We start from the raw sequence: 21,404 nt of genomic DNA, 5'->3' as shown, positions 1-21,404 counted from the left end.
GGTTGCCAATATTTTGGTTGAGGAGTTTGTTTTATTTTTTGCACTTTGGGTTCATGAGGCAATTGCCTGTAATTTACTATTCCTTTACTCACTCTAACTTTGGAACTATGGTTATTTCAGTATTATAAATTGAATGGGGAGTATTCTATTGTTTTCAATTATCTAGAAGACTTTGTATAAAATTAATCTCATCTGTTACTTTAAAGGTTATAAAACTACATGTGTTTGTACATTTTGTGGAAAGATTATTTCTGTTTTCATTGATCTAGTTTTTTTTATATTTCTATATGTTTTTAGAAAGCTTTTAATATTATGACATGTAATATTAATATAATTATTATATTATTAATTAATATTAATATAATTTTCATAAAATATTATAATATTATAAAACTATGCTTTGTGTGTGTCTTGAGCTTTATCATTTTTTGGGTCCATTTCAAAGAACCAATTCTTAGTTATGTTTATCTTCTTTATCACATATTTCTTTTTTGTTTCTTTAGTTTCTGCTCTTATTTTTATTAACTCATTACTTCTTTTTTTGTATTTCTTCTTTTGTTCTTTTTCTAAGTCCTTAACTTTAACACTTAGACCATTAAATGACAGCCCTTTTTTCTAATATTGGTTTCTTTTTAATGTTTATTTATTTTGAGAGAGAGAGAGAGAGAGCCAGAGCGTGTGCATGTGAGTGGGGGAGGGGCAGAGAGAGAGAGGGAGAGAGAATCCAAAGCAGGCTCCATGCTGGCAGTGCAGAGCCTAACACAGGACTCAATCTCATGAACAGTGAGATCATGACCTGAGCCAAAATCAAGATGCTTAACCAACTGAGCCACCCAGTAACCCCTCTAAGTTTTTAAGAATACTTATGTAATTCCTCTTTAAGTACCATCTGAGCTATCTCACAATTTTGGTATATACAGTTTTCACTACTATTTAATTCTGAGTATTGATTTTCTTGCCCTTTATGGTATTTCCTCTGATCAATTTAGAAATACCTTAGGTTTTCCAAAGACTTGAGTTTGTATCGCAAGTTTTGTGTGTAGGTATGTGTGGAGGGGTTGTAATTGTCCTTAAATTGTGGACACATAATGTAGAGTGTATGACATAGATTATTTGGTATTACAGAGTTTTTTTGAAACCTAAAATATGGTTAATATTTGTAAATGCTGTGTGCTTGAGAAAAGTATGTAGTCTGTCATTCATTGGTAAAGGTTTCTAACTACATCTATACTAAGTATAAAAGTATATTCTAACTACATCTATAATACGTATAACAAGTATAAAACTTGTTTTAAAAATAATTTACAAACTCAACTGCATTTCTGTACATCAGCAATAACAGAAAACAGAAACCAAAATTTTTAAATAATACCAACCACTTATAATAACAATAAAAAAGTCAGGTACATCACAAAATATTGTAGGACCTGTGTTAAAAATTACAAAACTTTACTGAAAGACAGTAAGTAAGATTTAAATAAACAAAGACAGATACTTTGTCATAGGTTGGAAGACTCACTGCAGAGAAGTCAGTTCTCCACATTGTGTGTGTATGCAAATCAACAAATGACTCTAAAGTGTATACAAAAGTACAAATAACCCAAGAACATCCACGACAGACGTAAAGAAGAATCAAACGTCAAAATTTATTATGGAACTATGACTATAACAATATGGTACTGATGCAGGAAAAGACAGATTAATGAAACAACACAGAAACCTGGAAATAGACCCATTCATATATGTTTACTTTGTGACAGAGGTGGTACTGTAAATCGACAGAGAAAGTAAAGATTTTTCAATAAATAGAGCTGGATCAATGGGTTATCCTTACAGAAAAAAAGGAAAGAAATGTAACACCTAGTTCACACCATATACAAAACTTATTTTCTAGGTAAATTAAAATCCCAAATGTAAAAGTTTCAACTATAAAACTTTATTAGAAAAATGTCTTTATGACCTCAGGGTAGACATGGATTTATTAAAAGAAAGAAAAGACAAAAAGTGAAATAAATGCAACTAAATTAAAATACAAAATTCTGTTAGTCAAAATACAGCATTGAGAAAATGATAAGCCACAAACGAAAAAAGATATTTGCAATATATATACACCAATAAAGGATTTGTACATTCAATGTATAAAATACTCTTATAAATCACTAAGAAAAAATAAAAACCCTAATGGAAAAATGAGCAATAGATGCATCTTTCACTTCACAAAGAATGAAATCTGAACAGTCCATGAACATGTGGAAAATTCCCAACCTCATTAGTGACAAGAGAAATAAAATTTTAAGCCAAAAGTGTACCCAAATATCCATTCGACATACTGACAAAATTTCAAAGTCTAACAGCACTAAATGCTGGTGAGGATATAACACAAAGGGAATACTCATATATTTTCAGTAGACATAAAAATTGTTTAGCCATCTTTGACAACTGGATTTTTTTTGTAAAACTGAACATGTACATATCTCATGACCCAGCAGTGCCCCTCCTACACCTGTACCCCAGAGAAACTCTTGCACATGTGCACCAGAAGCCATGTGCAAGAACATTCATCACAGCTGGTATACCATGCAAATGTGCACTAGTTTGGGAATGGCTGAATAAACTACAGTACAGATCAATAATATTTTTTTTAATTTGAATTCAAGTTAGTCAACATAATTTGAATTCAAGTAGTCTTGACTTCAGGAGTACAACCCAGTGTCATTGCTCACACATGACACCCAGTGCTCATCCCAAAAAGCACCCTCCTCAATGCCCATCACCCATTCACCTTTTATCCAAAACACTCAGGACAGGTTTTCTTTTTTTTATTTTAGAAATACAAAGAATAAACACACACATATATACGTATGTTTACATGTATATACATACACATATCTATGATGTAACACCCCAAATTCAAACATGTAACATTTTCAGAAGTAAAAGCACAAGTTTTTACACTAAACTGGATCAATAAATACTGTAAACATCAGTTCAAGTCAAGATTTTTTTACTTTCAGAATTTCAGAGAAAGGACGACACACATTCACCTGATGAAACACTACAGGGCAAAGAAGATGAATAAACTACAGTAACATCATCAGCATGGATGATTCAGGAACATAATGATAAGTGAAAGGAACAAATCAAAAATAGCAAAACTAGCAATATATTAATCAGGGATACATGCAATTGTGGCAACACTGTGAAGTAAATAAAGCAAGGATATTATTAACTATTAATTATTATTTCTGGAGGGAATAAGGGGATGTGATCAGAGAGCATTGGTTACTCCCTTAATTTTAAATTGTATATATACATTTTAATTACATGTACACACACAAATATACTTTTGCATATATGATGCATTCCACAATAAGAAGTTAAAGATAAAAAAGCTATTGATTTTTATATATTGATTTTAGAACTAGCCACCTTATTCTTTCATTGTTTCTAATATTTTTTCCATCAATTCTCTTGGTTTGTATGTGGAAGTATCAACTGCATATACTGCTAATTTTGTTTTATTCTCTCCAATATTGAACTTATTTCTTTTTTCTTATAATTGCATTGGCTGTTGCTTCTAGATCAATGCTAAAATAACACAGAGAATCTTTTTTTCTCACACCTTTCGTGGATCACCTTCTGCAGTGTTTTACCACCAAATGGACAAAGAGCTTTTGCATGATCAGAACTGTTTCAGGATGCCAGGCCACACAGAGAGACAAGCAGTGAACCTCTGTAAACTAGTGTTTCGCTCTGTTGGTTGTTTGTCACTGCACAGAATGTGGGGACCCTGACACCACCCCATGGCCCTCCATGGGGCCAAGTGGAAGAGGCCAAAGTGGAAGGAGCACTGCCTGAATGCAGGAGAGGGGATAGACTGTCACTGGTGAGCTCACACAGAGGCCAGGCAGAGCAGCTTCCCGGAGTGCTCAGGTCGGGCTCAGCTTCAATTACAGAATTGGCTGGCTCACAAACAGGCTGGAGGGAGTCCTCCGTCTCAAACCAGACACCTGTGTGCCTGTGACAGATCTGTCCCCACAGGCCATTCTCTGAGCAGAGCACAGCTGAATCCAGAACAAACACTTCTCTCAAAGGGCCTGTGTTTCATTTAATAGAGTTCAAATTGACTGTCCAGAAACCTTGATGCTTTTTTATTTCTTCAATGCCTTCTGCAGCAGCTGAAGGGATTCCCTGGGCCCCCATCCCGCCCACATCTCAGGACCTCCTCACCCGTGAAGTCTGCTGCTACTGCAGCTTCCCAGTTGTTCTAAAGCAGTGCCCAAGATGAGTTACTGAAGGGCTGGCTGAAAATCTGGGGGCCTGCGTAGATAACACATCTACAGAACTTCTGGGCAGGAGCAGTATTAATAATTGCTTCTAGGGCCTGCATGGGCCACAAAACTAAAACTTTTTAAAAACACAGATTCAAAAGTCCCACCCTGGGCTAATGGAATTAGAATCTCAGATAATAGGGTCTGGAAATGTGAGGTTTTTAACCACGTAATATTAGTCAGCTATTACTACATAACCCAAAACCACCCCAAAACCCGTGGCTTAAAGCAGTAAGCATTTATTATTTCCCATGAATCCACGGGTCATCTGAGCAGTTCTCCTGGTCTCAGCTGCGTTCATTTATGCATCTGTGGTCACCTGTAGTTTGGGTAGGCCATTCTACTGACCCAGGCTGGGCTCCCTCCCTTTTGCCAGGGAGGATGGGGGTCAGCTGGCTGAAGGCTAGTCTGTGATGAGCTTGGCTGGGATTGCTGGGCCCCCAACCACATGGTCTTTCCTCCTCCAGGAGGCTAGCCTGGCTTGTTCATAGGAGTTCTGAGAGAGAGCTAAAGCAAGCAAGACTTCTTGCCTAAGCTTGGAATAGGTACATTGTTACTTTCACCTCATTCCACTGGCCAAACCAAGTCATAAGGCCAGTCCAGATTCATGGGGGGAAAGGGAACAGACTCTACCTCTTCGTGGGAGAAGCTGCAAAGTCCCACAGCAAGAATCATGGGTACTGGGAGAAATGAAAATTGAGAACATTTTTGCAATCAATCTGCCACATATGTCCCCTGGTGAGCCTAATACAGGCAGCCTGGCATCCATCTACAGAGCATCTGTGTATTCCAGGGATAAATGGTGTCATCTCAAGATGCCTACAGAGAAGGCCACTCAAGGCCTCGCATTGTGACATTCATCCATGGGGCTTAAATAATTCTCACATCCCAGAGTCTGTGCTTTGTTAGTGGGACCACAACCTCAATCTTGTCAGCACTGCAAAGGTAATCTTGGGCCTGGCTGATCCCACCCAACTTACAAAAGCCTCAGTTCTTACTAACCAAAAGTCAATTGATTCATTGGCATAGAACCAACTGCCCAGACATTTGGGTCAGCATTCTTTTTCTATAAGCAGGGACATGGGAAGATAAATCAGAACCAGAAGTTTGCTCTATGTATCAGGTAGGATGTTTTCAGTTGTCACTGACAAAAATCAACTCAACTGACTAAAGCAAAGAGAGCAAGTTCACACATTTGTATAAGTCTGGCTATAGGCCCATCTTGATCCAGGAGCTTAAATAATACCTTCAGACTGGTCCTCTCCACCTTTTGGCTCTGCCTTCTGCTACACAGCTGCATTAGAATACTCAGCAAACCCAGGCTCAAGACCTCCTCACAGGCTCAAGACCAATTGAAAAAGAGAATGTGGATTCCCCCAATATTCCAGCAAAATCTTGTTTCTTCTTACTGACTCTGTGTGGGTCACTTGGCCATCTCTAAACCGATCACTGGGGGTGGAGAAAGTGATATTCCCTATCCTCATGAGGATGGACTGACAATAAATAAAATAAACAAGAACTGAAGTATGTCAGATGGTGATTAGTATCATGGGGAAAAAATACAGCACAAAAGGAGAACAGGAAATATCAGAGTAGGGGCTCAAATATCACTGAGGTGGCCAAAGAAGACATCACTGAGAAGTACGGATCAAACACAGGACTGTGCAGATGCCTAGAGAAGCGCATTTGAACCAGAAGGAAGAGCCAGTGCAAAGTCCCTGAGGCAGGAGTAGGGTAGTCTCATGGACTCTTTGCTCCCGTACATTCAGAGACACCCTCCTGCACAGGGGACTGTGGATCAGTCATCCAGTTTCATCTCTTTCTAATATAGATTAAGCCAGAGATGCTTTAATCCACAATTTTCTTGTTTCTGTCATGACATTGACATTTTTAAGACCCATGGGCCAGTTATCTTGCAGAACATACCTCAAAATAAGGCCAGGTCGATGTTCTTCAACGTTAAGTCCAAATCACACATTTTGGGCAGAGACACTACATAAGCGATGCTGTGTCCTGCTCAGTGTGTCATATCAAGAGGCCCATGATGTCAATGTGTCCCATTCCAAGATGTTAACTTTGATCACATCATTAAGACGATGTTTGCCAGGCATCTCCACTGTAACATTTCTATTGTTCCATTTATCACCCTAAGTATCTTGTGGAGATACTTAAAGATTATGTTAATAGCCTATCAAAATTTCACCCCCTAGTTTTGACAGTTGTTTTTATTTTTTTTTTTAACAATTTCCAGCTAAGTCAGATGTGCAGCCAGGGCTGAGAACATTCTCTGGAGCTTCCCTCATCCTGGGTCTTTTAAAACTAGGAGAAAGAGATACCACACAGTCTTTCCACAGGACTCGCTGCTCACTGTGGGCCTCAGAGGGAAACAAGCTATGGCAGCATTGCCCACTGTGGCCATGCATGAGGTGAGGGAGCATGGAGAAGGGGGTGGGGGTGGGGGTGGGGGTAGTATCTGAACCATCCAGGGAGGGCAGAGTCAACACCGAGCAGAGTCTACAGCAGCTCTGGCCCGATGGCTCTTAGCCTGGGATGATTCCTCATTCAAGTCTGACCTACTGCACAAGAGGCCCTCTGTTCTCTGCTCACTTCTCACCATACCTCAAGACCTCGGGCCCCTCTGACTGCAGCAGATGAAGCAGGAAAGTGCAGCCAGAAGGTGGGTTCCACGTAGGGTGACCAACTGTCTTAGCACACCTAGGACTGATGAGATGCCCTGGACACAGGACTTTCGGAGCTAAAATAGGAAAGTCCCAGACAAACAAGGATGAGTTGACTACCCTAGCAAGCCACTATAGCTTAGACATACCTGGTACTCAATAACCAAGGACTATACCCAGAAGTGATCCAAAAAAGTCAGGTTGAAAATAACTGACCTAAGAGATTGGGAGGACTCAGACTTGTTAGTGTCAGGCGTTGTGCGGGGTAAAGATAGGAGTTAGAGTCAAAAAGAATTTTTGCAGTTTAAGGCTTTATTGGGAACTAAGGTTCCGGGCGAGGTTCGTGACTCAAGGAGGGAGTCAGGGAAGTCGCGCCTGGGTATGGTGGGGTAGGGTTCTTAAGCTGTAGCAGTTCCGGGTTTAGGCTCAGGTGGGTCTTTCTCTCGTGCCATGTTGTGCTGTTGCTCGGTGATTGGCTGACCTTCAGTTTGTTCAGGCGCGCTGGTGAGAGGGCCGTCCCCTTCCAGGGACATCCTAACAAGACTGATCTTTAAAAAACTGAGGGGCACCTGGTTGACTTAGTCGGTTAAGCATTCGACTCCAGCTCAGGTCATGATTTCACGACTTGTGGGTTCGAGCCCCATTGTCGGGCTGTGCTGACAGCTCAGAGCCTGGAGCTGCTTCGGATTCTGTGTCTCCCTCTCTCTCTGCCCCTCCCCTGCTCACGCTCTGTCTCTCTCGGTCTCTCAAAAATAAATAAACATTAAAAAAAAAATTTAAGAAACTGATAAGCCCAGGGCCACCTGGGTGGCTCAGTTGGTTGAGCATCCAACTTTAGCTCAGGTCATGATCTCACCATTCATGGATTTGAGCCCCGTGTCGGGCTCTGTGCTGACAGCTTAGAGCCTGGAGCCTGCTTCAGATTCTGTCTCTCTGCCCCTCCCCTGCTTGTGCTCTCTCTCAAAAATAAATAAATATTAAAAAAAAGAAAAAGAAAAAAGAAACTGATAGGCCCAGAAAGTACATAGCAAGATTGCAGGGAGGGACAGAGGGGTTCTTTCTGTATTGAATACATTTGAAGCACAGAGGTCAGGTGGGGCTGAAAGAAATCCATAAACCAAAACTAGCTGATGACTGGTGTGAATGAGAAAATGGAGATAAAGTGTCTTCCTTTGCTCCTTTAAGTTCCCATAAGTTTCTCTCCTTCAGAGCTCTGACAGCTGTCAGACGATTTAGGCACTAAAATGATTACGATATCCACCCCTCTGCCCCCCACTGCACACATATACACAATATATAATTCCAAAAAATAAAATGTAGGGAATTCCAATATAATTTGCATCCTGCTTTCTCACTTTGTTGATAACCTCCTCTGTTGCTATTCTAACAGTGCACCTGATCTGGCTATGGGGTCATCTGGCTCCTCACATGGCTATTCCCTGCTGATCTGGAAGCTCCCAGAGGGCAGAAATTTTGCCCAAAGCATCTCCATACTCCCAGCCAGGGTTGAGCACAAGCACCAAATAGATGGCATTGTCAAAGTAGGCAATTTGAAGAGTGTCTGATAAAGGGCTATTCACAAAGATACGGGCAAGGTTTAGGATGATGACTCTCTACCTTGTTACACATTAAGTGTCCTAGAGAGTCTTAGAAATCACTGCTTCCTGGGTCTCCTCCCCAGAGAATATGATGCAATTAGTCTAGAGTTGTATTGTCCCATAAGGTAACCACATGTGGTTACTGAGCATTTGCAATGTGGATGGTCCAAATTGAGATGTTTTAAATGTAAGACAAGCAGATTTTGAAGGCTTAGTACCAAAAACAAGAATGTGAAATATCTTACTCATCATATTTCAGAGTGATTTCTTATTGAAATGGTAATATTTTAATACTGGGATAGATAAAATATAGAAATTAACTTCATCTGGTTTTTTTACTTTTAATATAATGTGACTACTAGAAAATTTGAGATTACATATATGGCTAAATTATATTTCTGACAGACAGCACTGGTCCAGAGCACAGCCTGGCATCAGATTGGATTTTTTTTAACAACTCCCCAGATGGTTCTAATGTGCAACCAAAATTGAGAATCACTGGTTCAGAGAAATCATAAGACATAATGCAGTAGCCTGTGACTACCAACAGCAGGTGATTATAGGAAGATAGTGAGAGTAGCTCTGAAAAGAGAACTGCCTGGCAAGGACAGTGGTCTCTTGTAGAAGGATGAAGTAAACTCAACATTCAGATGTCTCCCTCCTCCTGCCTTTGATCCCCCGTTAGTGATCCACATTGGCTGAGCCCAACTGATAGCCAAATGATGAGCGAGCCTAGTTGATGCAGCCCATGCCAGTCAGGCTCCCTGGGCCCAGAGAAAGGCTAAAAAGGATTGAGAGTGAATTTGAAGAAGCAAATGGAAGACATCCAGCTCAAGCACTTAATGAATGTTTTGGGAATAAATGAAGAGCCCGCAGATATAACACATAAACCCTTAGAGTAGTAGCATCGACCACAGGTAGGTTGTATACCTTCCATCTCTCCAGTCCTAAGCCTTGAATTAATATCCAGTGAGCAATGCAATCAGCAGCATTTGAATTGCCCAGAATAATTCTAAAGCTAGGAAACTCCTAGGCATCCTCTTTACTCACAAACAGTAATTTTGAAGTCCTTGGGTACTTCGATTCCAACAGGAAAAGAAAAAAAAAAGTTGAATCAGTTCCTGCAGAAAAAAAATGTTGAATAATAATACTAATAACCAATAAGTTTCTATTCATTGAGTGCCCACCATATGCCAAGCAAAATGCTTGCATGTAAAGTGGTTCACATAAATTGCAATGCAGTGTGGCTCTGTGGGTTTTTTTCAGTTTCACAATAGAAAATATATATCATGTATCAGGATATAAAAATGGAACTATTTTTGTCTCAATTCCTTCTGAGGTCCCAAAGATGAAAAATAAAAGCATTTAATGCCAGTTATTCCCACACTCCAAAGGATGGCATCCAGTGCTTTTACAGGATGTAGTAAGGTATCATTAAGTGGGCCCTACCTGCATTCTGGCTGAAGGGACAGTGGCTACCTGAGGCATGACCTTCTCCCTGCAATCACATGAGTACAAGAGACCAGGCCAAACCACGCAGGCACTCATCAAGCTCTGTTTGTGTCATAAGTACTATCTTTTATTGGCCAAGTCCAAAATCAATGGGGTAGCAAAGTGCACCTCACCGATTCTAATGCATTGAAATAGCACATGACACAGCTAGGTAGTAAAGAATTATGGTCAATAACCAATCCAAATAATCACAGTAACAATCCAATAATTCAAAGAGAAAAGAAGCAGTTGATATCCCCTCTGCCACGCCAGGCTTCCCAGCCCAAAACAGCCTGGGAATACTCACAGAGAGGAAATGCTTTAAACTTGGTAAGAGCGCGGAGTGATACAGTTATAGCACTGGATGGGACATTTTGTCAAAATGAGAACTTTCTTGAAACTAGAACTGGTCAGGAGACATTTTGTTGCCTAAGAGTGACCTAAAAAAGGTTATGAATTGGGGCACCTGGGTGGCTCAGTCGGTTAAGCATCCAACTCTTGATTTTGGCTCAGGTCACGATCTCACTTTGTGAGTTTGAGCCCCACATTGGGCACCGTGCTGGTGGTGTGGAGCCTACTTGGGATTATCTCTCTTTCCCTCCCTGCCCCTCCCCGGCTTATGCTTTCTCTCTCACACACAAAAATAAATAAACTTAAAAAAAATGTATGAATTTACCCCAAATTCCATCTAAGACCAGGAAGAACACATCTGCATGCTGCATTGAGATGCCCTGTAGGTAGAAGGATGAGTCTACTTCTAGAACCCCCACTGAGTCCAGCTCATGCAGCAAACCAACTCTATATGCTTTTTGCCAACCTACAACTTGCCCATTTATTTGACATTATTCAGATAGAAAAAACCAACACCTTTGCCTTTAGAATGTTTATTTTGCTTAATATGTTGTAAATACAGTTTGAAAACTAGTATTTCCAAGAGAAGCATTTAAAGATTGTCTTTACCCACCTTCAAAATATTTACAGAAAAGATGAAAATCAGAATGTTTCAACTGTACCCAAAAGAAATCTGTTGTGCTCTAGTTAAGATTCACAGAAGGGGAAAGCAAGTCTGTCACAATTAAATACAAAGCAAAAAACATACTGTTCGGAAGCCAGCAAGCCTGAGTTCATTCCTCATGGACTTGAGGAAACATCCCCTCCTCAGGAAAGCTTTCCTAGGATAAAAGGAACTGAAGGCATGATTAAAGGTATTTTCTTAATGTTTATTTTTGAGAGAGAGAGAGAGAGAGAGAGAAGGGGAGGGGCAGAGAGAGGGAGACAGAGGATCCACAGCAGGTTCTGTGCTGACATCAGGAAGCCCGATGAGGAGCTTGAACTCACGAGCTGTGAGATCATGACCTGAACCAAAGTCAGACACTTAACCAACTGAACCACCCACGCGCCCCATGATTAAAGGTATTAAATGGACTGATGTTTTCTTCTGAGATGTCTTATCAGACATAGACAGTGAGATCAAGTTTACTGGGCCATTTCTCCATGCAGACCTGTGTACATACAAACACCTTCCTCACATCCCTTCCCACCGTGCCAGGACAACTGCCCTGAGGGACAGGCCACACTAAACAGTCCACTTTGCATCATATCACAAGTAGCATCATGTAAAAATGTTAGCAGTCAAGGTAGTTAACCTAGTAAGTTCTGGAAGTCACCGAGCCCATTCCTCAGCAGATTCCACCTATAGTCTTGACCTGTTAAAATCAATTCACTTTTCCCTTTCCAGCCCAAACCACTGGCAAATAAACACAGCTCATTTGTTAAAGAATTTTGCTTTTCCATGTGATCTTGCTCTCTGAAAAGTTGATAAGCTGATGCCAGCCAAGCTGATATTTTCTTCGATCTGGAAATGACAGCTCACATTCCCCAACTTCCTCTCATGAGAGGCAGCTCTGCCATTTCTCAGATAAAAGTCAAGTTATCTCATCACCGAATGGAGCTTCCCAAGGACAAATAACCTCATCTTATTCATTTCTGGGTCTTCGGTCCTTGGCACAATGCCTGGCACTGTATACATTTGATGTTGGAGATTATGTAAATAAATAAAGGATCCTAGGGTCACAGGAGATTCCTGCATGAGTAGTTAAGGGAGAACCAGAGGGAAGAAGGACATGACTGACCACCGGGCATGATGTGATTTCTGTATGTGCTTCCTCCTCCTTTCCCCTGTCGCCAAGAGCTGATAATAACCAGTAGGAAGAGTAAAGAAGTCTATGGGAGGACGGCTTCGAGCCACTGTGGTCGCTGCTTCCCCATTTATAGTCAGGGCTGGTTTCTTGGGCTTGTGACCAGAGCAGTTGGCAGGGCCCCATGGTCAGAAGGCTCCCACACTTGGTTTCATGCTCGATGTTGCCTTCTTGAACTCATAATAATTTTTGAATATGGAGTCCTGCCCTGCATTTTCATTCTGGAAGTCTTATAAATTATATGGCTCTAGTCTGCTTATATTATAATACAGGGAAGTGAAAAATGAGGAGTAATAAATGCTAAGGTTCCTCCCAACAAGGACATTCCAAAACTCTGTTGCCCTCACTGATTTCCTAAGAACAAATACAGGCGTCCTCCAGGGGACATCTTCAGCTAGGTACCACCTGCCTCCCTCAGGCTTGAACCCCAGAGTCATTTTCAGCGTCTGACTCCTAAACCCATAGGTCTGAAAGGAGAACTAAGAAGTTGATCTACCTAACCTTCAACTTTGCTGTTTAAACTTACTATAATTATTTTCCCTTCTAAATAATAATATCCTATTGGAATTTTTAAGGTCAAAATATTCTCCCCAAAATACATACGTAATATTCACCCTCAAAATTTCCATTTTTTGTTAAACATGACCACCAACCCCACTTTTCCTGAATCTATTTTGATTTCTTCTTAGAACTGTCATACACAATTCTAAAATAAAATTTGTTCATCTTCAGTAATTCTTTGTTCTTTAACTGTTGCTTCAGAGAATCATATTTCCAGGGCAATTTCTTAGGTGGTCACACTTACTATGATGTAATCAATCAAATGAAGACTCACAGAAAAATTTATTAACTCCACAGAGAAAAGCCTCCTGCCAGGTGCTTAGCTGAGTTATTAATATTGGAAATGAGTGCTGAATTGATGATCAGTAGAAAAACTTCTAAGTAGACATTGGTTTTAAAATTTGATTTCCCCATCCCTAATGAAAGAACTGCTTATACTATATTTCACTGTATAAAAATGTGGTGGAGCTCTCCTTCTATTCTAATATCTGATCTAATGAAAGCCTGATATGTCTTTATTAACTCTGAAGGGTCTGAGCACTGCTTTTGTAATATATCAATCTGAAATCAGAAACTACATATTTAATATTTGTTCAAAAATCATTGTTGCCTTCACTTGTGCTTTCATTCAGTTTAATGTGCATAATAAATGATTGATACCGACAATAAGCAATATCACACATTTGTTTCGGTGAGTTTTTCTCTACTGTTCTTCGGCTGGTGTTGTGAAGGGTTGTAGCCACAGGCAGGAGGCCATGGAACTTTGTTGAGCCATCTCTCCATTGCCAGGTCTGATCTGTCAGGAGATTCTAGCCCTTGCCTCCTTGATCTTTTGTCTATTAGTGGCAGCCAAGGTCTAGGGGCAGGTAGAGCAAAGTGGGTCAAGGCCAATGAGGCCACCTGCCTGGAGGAGCATGGCACTCTGAGAGAAGGCTCTGAGAAAGGAGGAGGGATGCCCTCCTTCAAGTTCACTGCCCTCACAGTAGTCCACGTCTAAGGGAGGGACTGGACAGATTTGAGAGACCACATGACATCTCCCTTCAGTATTTCATGCCAGAGTCTCAGATCCACTCAGTTTCCAAGTCCCAAAGCCCATTTGTACCCATGAGGTTGGTGGTGGGGGGACCAGGGGGGTTAGGGTCAGCATCCCATGGAAAAACACTTTGGGGAAGGTTTATCCATTTTTATTAGCATCCAGGCATTCCTCCCGCCTCACACATTGGTTATATGACCCACTTATATTGGTCTCACTGTCCCAGGTTTCCTAGCGTAGTTTGAATTCATGGGACTATTTTGTTATCTGTAAAATAGCTGAAGGCTTTCTCTAAGTTTCCTCTTAGCCTTAAAATGCTGTGCCTCGGTGATTCGAGGGGAGATGAAGAGGTTTCTCTGTCGCTTCTCCCTCTCAGGGAAGAGAGGGCAGGCTGGGGCGGAGGCAGCCCCGCCTGGAGAACCTGAAGGTGTGGCTCTAGTGAGAAGAGAAGGGAGGAGCTCTACGTCAGTGGGCACTTTACTGTGTTCCTCCGTGTGCATCTTAACCCAACCACATCAGATGTTCCTCTGGATCAGGGCTTCAGGAGATCCAGTTCTCCAAAAGTTCCCTTCAAAATACCAGGATTCATTTAGCTTTCTTTCAGCAAGAGCACTGAAGCAGCAAGAGTTTTATGAACAAAAGTAATAACAACAATAATTAAGGATTTGTTTTCCACAGAATTTTTTAAGGTTTGACCTTTTTGTCCTTTACCTATGAAACTATGAATTCTAGAACCCCTTTGCTTTGTTCTCTCTCTCTGCCTCCCCTCTCCCCAACACCTCACCATTCCAAGGAAAGTGAGAAAGACAGAGAGTTGTCTAGAACAGGGGTAGCCAGAATTCATTCCCTCTGTAGCAGCTAAGGTAAAGCTTAGAGAAAAGAATCAGAGAGAAAAATAGGAGCAGCACCCTCATTTCACAAAGGCACTGAGGTTCAGAGAGTTTATTCTTCCTTAAGCACTGTTCCCATCCTTCCCTGCTAACCAGCCTTCCACATCCACATTTCCTACAAATGCAGTAAAAGACAAATGCAAGTCACACATTTGGGGTTCCCTGTGACTCAGCTCTGACCTACCTTCCCAGCCCCTCCCCCGAATACATCCCCCTGACTATATCCCATCATACACCCTTCTGTTTCTCTGGCTAACTTTCTTTCTCCCTATGATTTTTCAGGTACCTATCATATTTTTGTTCTTCCATGCCATTACTTACAGAGTGCCTTCTGCTGAAAATGCCCTTCTTCCTGCCCCATATCCTAAGGTCCCAACTTTGTTCATCCCTCAAGGTCCAAGTCAGTGCTTTGTCTTCCATAGACCACCTGTGATTCTGCCAGACTCCCTGGGGAAAGCTCTGCTTTCAATACATGTCAGGCCCAATGCTGGGTTGGTGGACTCAGAGCTAAATTGCATGCTGTCCTCACATGTGACATGTAGGCATTTGCATGACAGGCTACAAAGAATACCAGCTGGGTTCTCAGGAGCCCGTGAAATATCTGTAAAATAAAAATTTTTTAAACCCCTGCTCCACTAGTCTTATAGCAGGGCCCTTTGTGTCATCCATTTACAAAGCAGCTTGACTTCAAAATAAAACCTATAATTCAGTTTTGGCCTTTGTGGCTTTCAATTTGGCCCCCTATTTGGATCCTTTCTCTTGGTGCACGATTGCTGAATACATAGGTCTTGTCTCTCCTGGTCGACAGTGGTGGGGGCCTCTTTGGAACCTCAATGTCAGCTTCTCTGGAGGACGGCTACCCATCGATTCGAAGAGCCCAAATCTGGCTTCACAAAGTGCTCTCTGCATATATTCTGTAGCCTACATGTTAGGTTAAACCATCCCAAACATGCCCTGTAGCAACATAAATTCCAAGCCGCCATGCAGAACTTGAGAGCATGCCTCTTGCCCTGGGTGAATTGTGAATGAGCTCCCGGTGCAGAGGGCCCACAGAAGGCTTCTGTGGATCGCAGGCATACGTACTATCTTGGCATCAAAGCACCTGAAAGAAAACCTGCTGCCATTCAGCATATTCAGGGTGCAGCCAATAAATGGGTTCTTGTTACTTCACAGGCCACCAAGTATTCCATTTCAGTTTCCCTCTCAGGGCCTGAGGTGCTCATAATCCCAGGACGTTGTCACTAGTGATTTTAAGTGGCAAACCAAGTTACCCACCATGGCCTCATTTGGCTCTTTTTTCTGGTCAGGTTTTTTTTTTTTTCTTTTTCCTTTCTTTCTTTGTGCTTCAAAGAAGAGAGAATGTAGGGCTGGTATTACTCCTCTTGGAAACCCACAGGGACCAGAACAAGCCTCCCTCACCTGTGTTCCATTGCACGGAAAAGGGGTGTGAAGGAATGACCTGTAAAAATACATGCATACTCTTTTTTTCAAATTTGTAAGAAATGTTCATGATTTTTAACCATAAGATGGCAAAATGGGATAAGGTGATAAACAATGCAAACAGTACCATACCTGTTAAAGAAGAAAAGAAAGAACGAAATGCAAAGAAAAAAAGAACTCATCACTAGGAATCGTAAATTCTGAAGAAAGAGTTCAGAAAGATCTAACGGGAAGAAAAGGGCCTTCCAACTGTTGTCATCCTGCTATTGTGACCTGAACCCCTCCCAAGTTTTCAGACTCCAAAATCAGATCTAATTAAAAGAAAATGGAAAAGGACTTGGAGCCTTTTCAGCTCTAGAGAACATGCAGACAAATAAATTAAAAAGTGGGAGAAGTGGAACTAACCCAATAATCCGTGAAAAGCTCATTTCCCTCCCCGCCGCCACTGATGCAACAGTGTCCTTCCTCCCTCCCCGTTCTCTGGTTCAGGGGCAGTGAGTGAAGAAATTGGCTAACAAGATCAGAAAATTTAATTACAGTTCTTCAGTCCCCTTCCAAGAAGTTGGCTGTCACACTTCTTTTTTGCCAATCTTCAGAATGTGCTGTCTCTGACGAGCTCCCCCTCTGCTCCAGTCCTGCTCATCTCCCTACCTCTGCTCAGGACAGTGGACACAGATGCTTTAATCTGGGGGGTTAGGAGGATTAGATATAAAGATTAAAAGGGATGGTTGGAAAAGACAATATCATTATCCCTTCATTTCCTTTGGTCTGCCTAGCAACTTTTGGGTCTTATCCCAAAAGAAGCATCCCAAAGGCTTAGCATCCTGGCATTCCAGACCTAAGGAAATCCTAAGATCCTTTTGAAGAGGAACAGAAATCTGCATTCAAGTGTCTTTTTTTCCATGTTGACTCAGAGATAGAGGAATGGCTTTCTTAAGCAAGGTTTCTAGCAAGATTCTGAAATGCTTTGGGCTCAAAACACATGTGCAAATAAAAGAATAATGTGATTGAGTCACAATTTCCACCAAGGGAGTAGAAGGAAGAATGGTGTCAAAAGAATCATGTATTTGCCATTTTTGCCCTAGGACAGCCAGAGATTGTGACCAAATCTAGTATGCAAAACCACTGAAGAGTGACATGGAACAGGTGTCTTCAAAATTCGAAGTTTAGCTAATTCAAAAAAGATTGCTTTTCTGGGTAAAGCAAGGTAGTCAAACTGTGCAGAGGTTCCTGGTATCCACGTGACTGAGATGCTATTTCTCTTCATAGAATGCAGTCGTCTCCTACATATTTGAGCCACCACAAACCACCTCCTAGATTAGGGCAAGACATATAAGCCTGGAAAAGTGACTGTGGTAATAAGGGACAGCCTGCCTGCTGGGGCAACAGGGATGCCTTAACTTGGCCCACTCAATGCTAGTGGGAAGACAGTGCAGCGGGAGGAAAAGGAGCTAGCCAAGGACAGACAGGTAGGAATTCATCATTATGAACAAGAAAGATGAGAGATTTTCTTAGACTGTCTTTCTTAAGAAATTGTATCAGTCTGGATTATATTTGGCTGCATGCAATGGAAACCCTCCTCTCACGCAACAAGGAGTCCAAAAGTAGGCGATCCAATGCTACTGTGACAGCTTGAGGATGCTTTCAAGGACTCAGGCTCTTTCCAGCTCTCTACTCTTCTACTTTCAGCTTGTGATTTTCATCCTCATAGTCACAAGAAATAGCCCAACCTCTGTGTTCCAGACAGAAAGAAGGGAAAGGGCAAAGGGGAAAGGTGAATTGTTTTCTCCATTGATTGGGAATAAAATAGCTTTCCTGAAAGTCCCAACCTATAGGCTCTGCTTACATCTCATCTACCAGAACTGGGTCCGTGGCCACCTCTAACTACAAGGGATATATCTAATTAGACACATTGCTGCCTTGCACTAAATGGGGATCCTGTCAATAAGGAAAAAGAAGAGGATGGACGTTGAGCAGATAACTAGCAGTGTCTGCCACTGAGTGGTAGTCAAGAGTGCCAAGAGAAATGAGAAATAAGAAAACCAATAGAATATGTCAGCCAAGGCATAGGTAGGCATCTAGTGCAGTTGCCTATGAGCAGCAAGGAATGAGCAATGAAGCAACCAAGGCTGTGATATAAACCCTGCATTCCAGAAGCTTAGATCTATACATCTTAGCATACAGATCTTCCCTGGCCGCAAGCAACATAGACTGTATCCTGGACGTTGTATCCCCAACCCAGCTGTATCAGCATATAGAGGCCTTTTTTGTCCCAGTGAAAGAAAGCAGAGCTGGTGAAGATTCTGACTGAGCTGGCATATCATGGCAATAGGACTTCCTCTTTCCCTAGAGAAAGTCCTCGGGGTTGGGCTTCAGGTCTGGAAGGGCATCATATTGGAAGACATGAATGACAGTAAAAAGACAGAGAAACCAAAGTGAAAGGATCATTAAACAGATCTTCAAATTCCCCTCAACCTCCCCTTAGCCTCCTCAGACCCTTGCACCAAAAGCACTTATGTGGCTGGGATAAGGTCTGAAGCAAAGGCCTGCAAGTCCAGGAATGGGCTCCTCATGGCAATCTTGGGGCTGGAAGGGCCACTGTGGGAGGTCTTCTCAAGGAGCCTACATCTCTCATCTTCTCTCTTGTTGTGGGAGCAACTGTACAGCCTACTATTCTCATGCCCAGTGGCTCAAACAGCATTTGGGCTTCCCGTCACTAGGGAGATTTGCCTCCTGAACCACCTTAAGTATTTGTGCACTGGGAAAAGAAAACACGAGTAGTGCTTTATTTTTCAAGAAATTGACAGAGAAGCATAACAGCTAAATATGAACTTCAGGGAGATGTTCCTCTGATTCTTTTCACACAGGTAAGAGGGGCACAGGGTTGACTTCTTCCATCCACACTCACCAGGAAATGGATTCAAAACCGAGATCTCATCAAGGAGTGGTTTGTTTGCACAGCCTAGATTCATTCAACACTGTCCCAGTGTTCGTTGCACATCAACTGGGTTTGCTGTGTACTTGACAATAGGCTAAGGGCTGCCAGATGGAATTCAGTTATGAGACTCCATCTAGATTCATTCAACACTGTCCCAGTGTTCGTTGCACATCAACTGGGTTTGCTGTGTACTTGACAATAGGCTAAGGGCTGCCAGATGGAATTCAGTTATGAGACTCCATCCTAAAGGGGTTGTTCATGGAAGTGCCCAAGGACAAACCATTAATAGTATTGATCCCTTAGGTCCTTAGTATACACAGAGTGTTTGCAAATCCAGTACCTCATTCATTAGGCACCAAAGCCCTGTGAAGTGGTCTGAAGAGATAGCATCATGTGGTGGATCCACACTGTACAGAGTCAAAGCCTGGCTCTGCCACTGACTAGCAGTGTGACCTTAGGCAAAGTTAATCTCTCTAAGCCTCAGTTTCCTCATCTGTAAAATGGGAAGAGAAACAATTGCTATCTAATAGGATTATTGGGATAATAAAGCACGTTCAGGGCACCTGGGTGGCTCAGTAGGTTAAGCGTCCAACTCTTGATTTAGGCTCAAGTCATGATCTCATGGCCATGGGATCAAGCCCCACATTGGGCTACATGTTGGGCATGGAGCCTGCTTGAGATTCTCTCTCTGCCTCTCCCTCTGCCCCTCCCCCACCCACTCACACTTCTCTCATTCTCTCTCTCTCTCTCTCTCTCTCTCTCTCTAAACAAAAAAATTCAGGTTCAACAGTGCCTGGTACACAGTCAAATTTTGCTATGTGTTAGTATTATGACTCCCGTTTTACAGACATAGGGACTACATGATTCTCAGTGTGGAATGTTAGAGCTAAAGGAATCTTAGTTATCATCCTTTATGGACAAAGAAATTGGGGCACACCATTCATCAGGGGTATAGTCCAGGCCAGTGCTTTACTCCTCAGGGTGACAAGCAGCAGGCCTAGATCCCCAGTCTACTCCCTCTGATCAAGTGTTCCTCAGTTCAGTCTGAGCCAAAAGGAAGCCATATAACATGGCTTCAATTAGCAAATGGACTCCCAAAAGTACCTGCAATGGTTAATTGTATGCTTCATCTTGGCTAGGCTCTTGTTCTAATTGTTTGGCCAAATACCAGCCTAAGTGTTGCTGTGAAGGTATTTTTTTTAATGTTATTAACATTTAAATCAGTAGACTGTGAATAAAGCAGATTACCCTCCATAATGTGCATGGGTCTCATGTAATCATTGAAGGCCATAAGAGCAAAGACTGAGGTTTCCTGGAAAAAAAAAAAACAAAAAACAAAAAACCTGCAACATAGGAACTCTACTTGAATTTCCAGCCTGCTGCTCTATGGAACTTGAACTCAAGTGTACATCAGCTTTTCCCTGAATTTCTAGTCTGCAGGCCTATCCCATGGATTTCAGACTTGCCAGCCCCCACAATCACATACGCCAATTTCTTAAAATATATCTGTATCTATCTATCTATCTATCTATCTATCCTAATACAGTGCCCTTCCTAAGGGGACACAGCAGTAACTTTGCCAGGCTATTTTTTATGCTCAGAATGCTATTGGTGATGTCTGTTAATTCTGCAGCTCTTGCTGCTGCTTAGACATAATAACATATCAGTGAACCTCAAGATATGTACTGGATGCCCAAGATGTTTCTGTCTTTGCTAGACCCCATAAAGGACATGAAGGCTCTGTGGAAGTTATGATGCCCTTATCCCCCACCAAAATACTTATACACTAATTAGGTAGTTAGGGACTGGGAGCATCACGGATGACAATGGACATGTCCAACTGTGTAGTAGTGCTAACCCGCTCAGGAAGGTCAGGGAAGGGGTAACCCCGTATGTAAATCCCTCAAGGAAGAGGGATTTACAATGGGCTTTGAAGTCCTAAAATGAGGGATCTTATCTCAGTCTGGAGGCCACATGGAGATTCAGATGATGTGAGTCCTAGACTAGGAGAAGCCAAGCATGAAATTTACCCTTGGTTCCATAGGCAAAAGGAAGATATGGTATATTTTAAAGAAATGTTAGGAAGGAAATTTCAATAAGGGTAAGTGTAGGAGCCATGTACTAGGAAGCCTTAAACTAAGGGGCTCATCTGGGGAAGGGTGGACGTGTGGTATGACGCAGTCAGAGCTTGGGACTGAGTCTTCAGAGAGGAGGGAGAGGAAGAGGAGCACAGGCTGAGTCAGGTT

The sequence above is a fragment of the Panthera tigris genome, chromosome C2 (genome assembly GCF_018350195.1).
Source record: "Panthera tigris isolate Pti1 chromosome C2, P.tigris_Pti1_mat1.1, whole genome shotgun sequence".
NCBI lineage: Eukaryota > Metazoa > Chordata > Mammalia > Carnivora > Felidae > Panthera > Panthera tigris.
Note: the sequence above shows the minus strand (reverse complement) of the source record.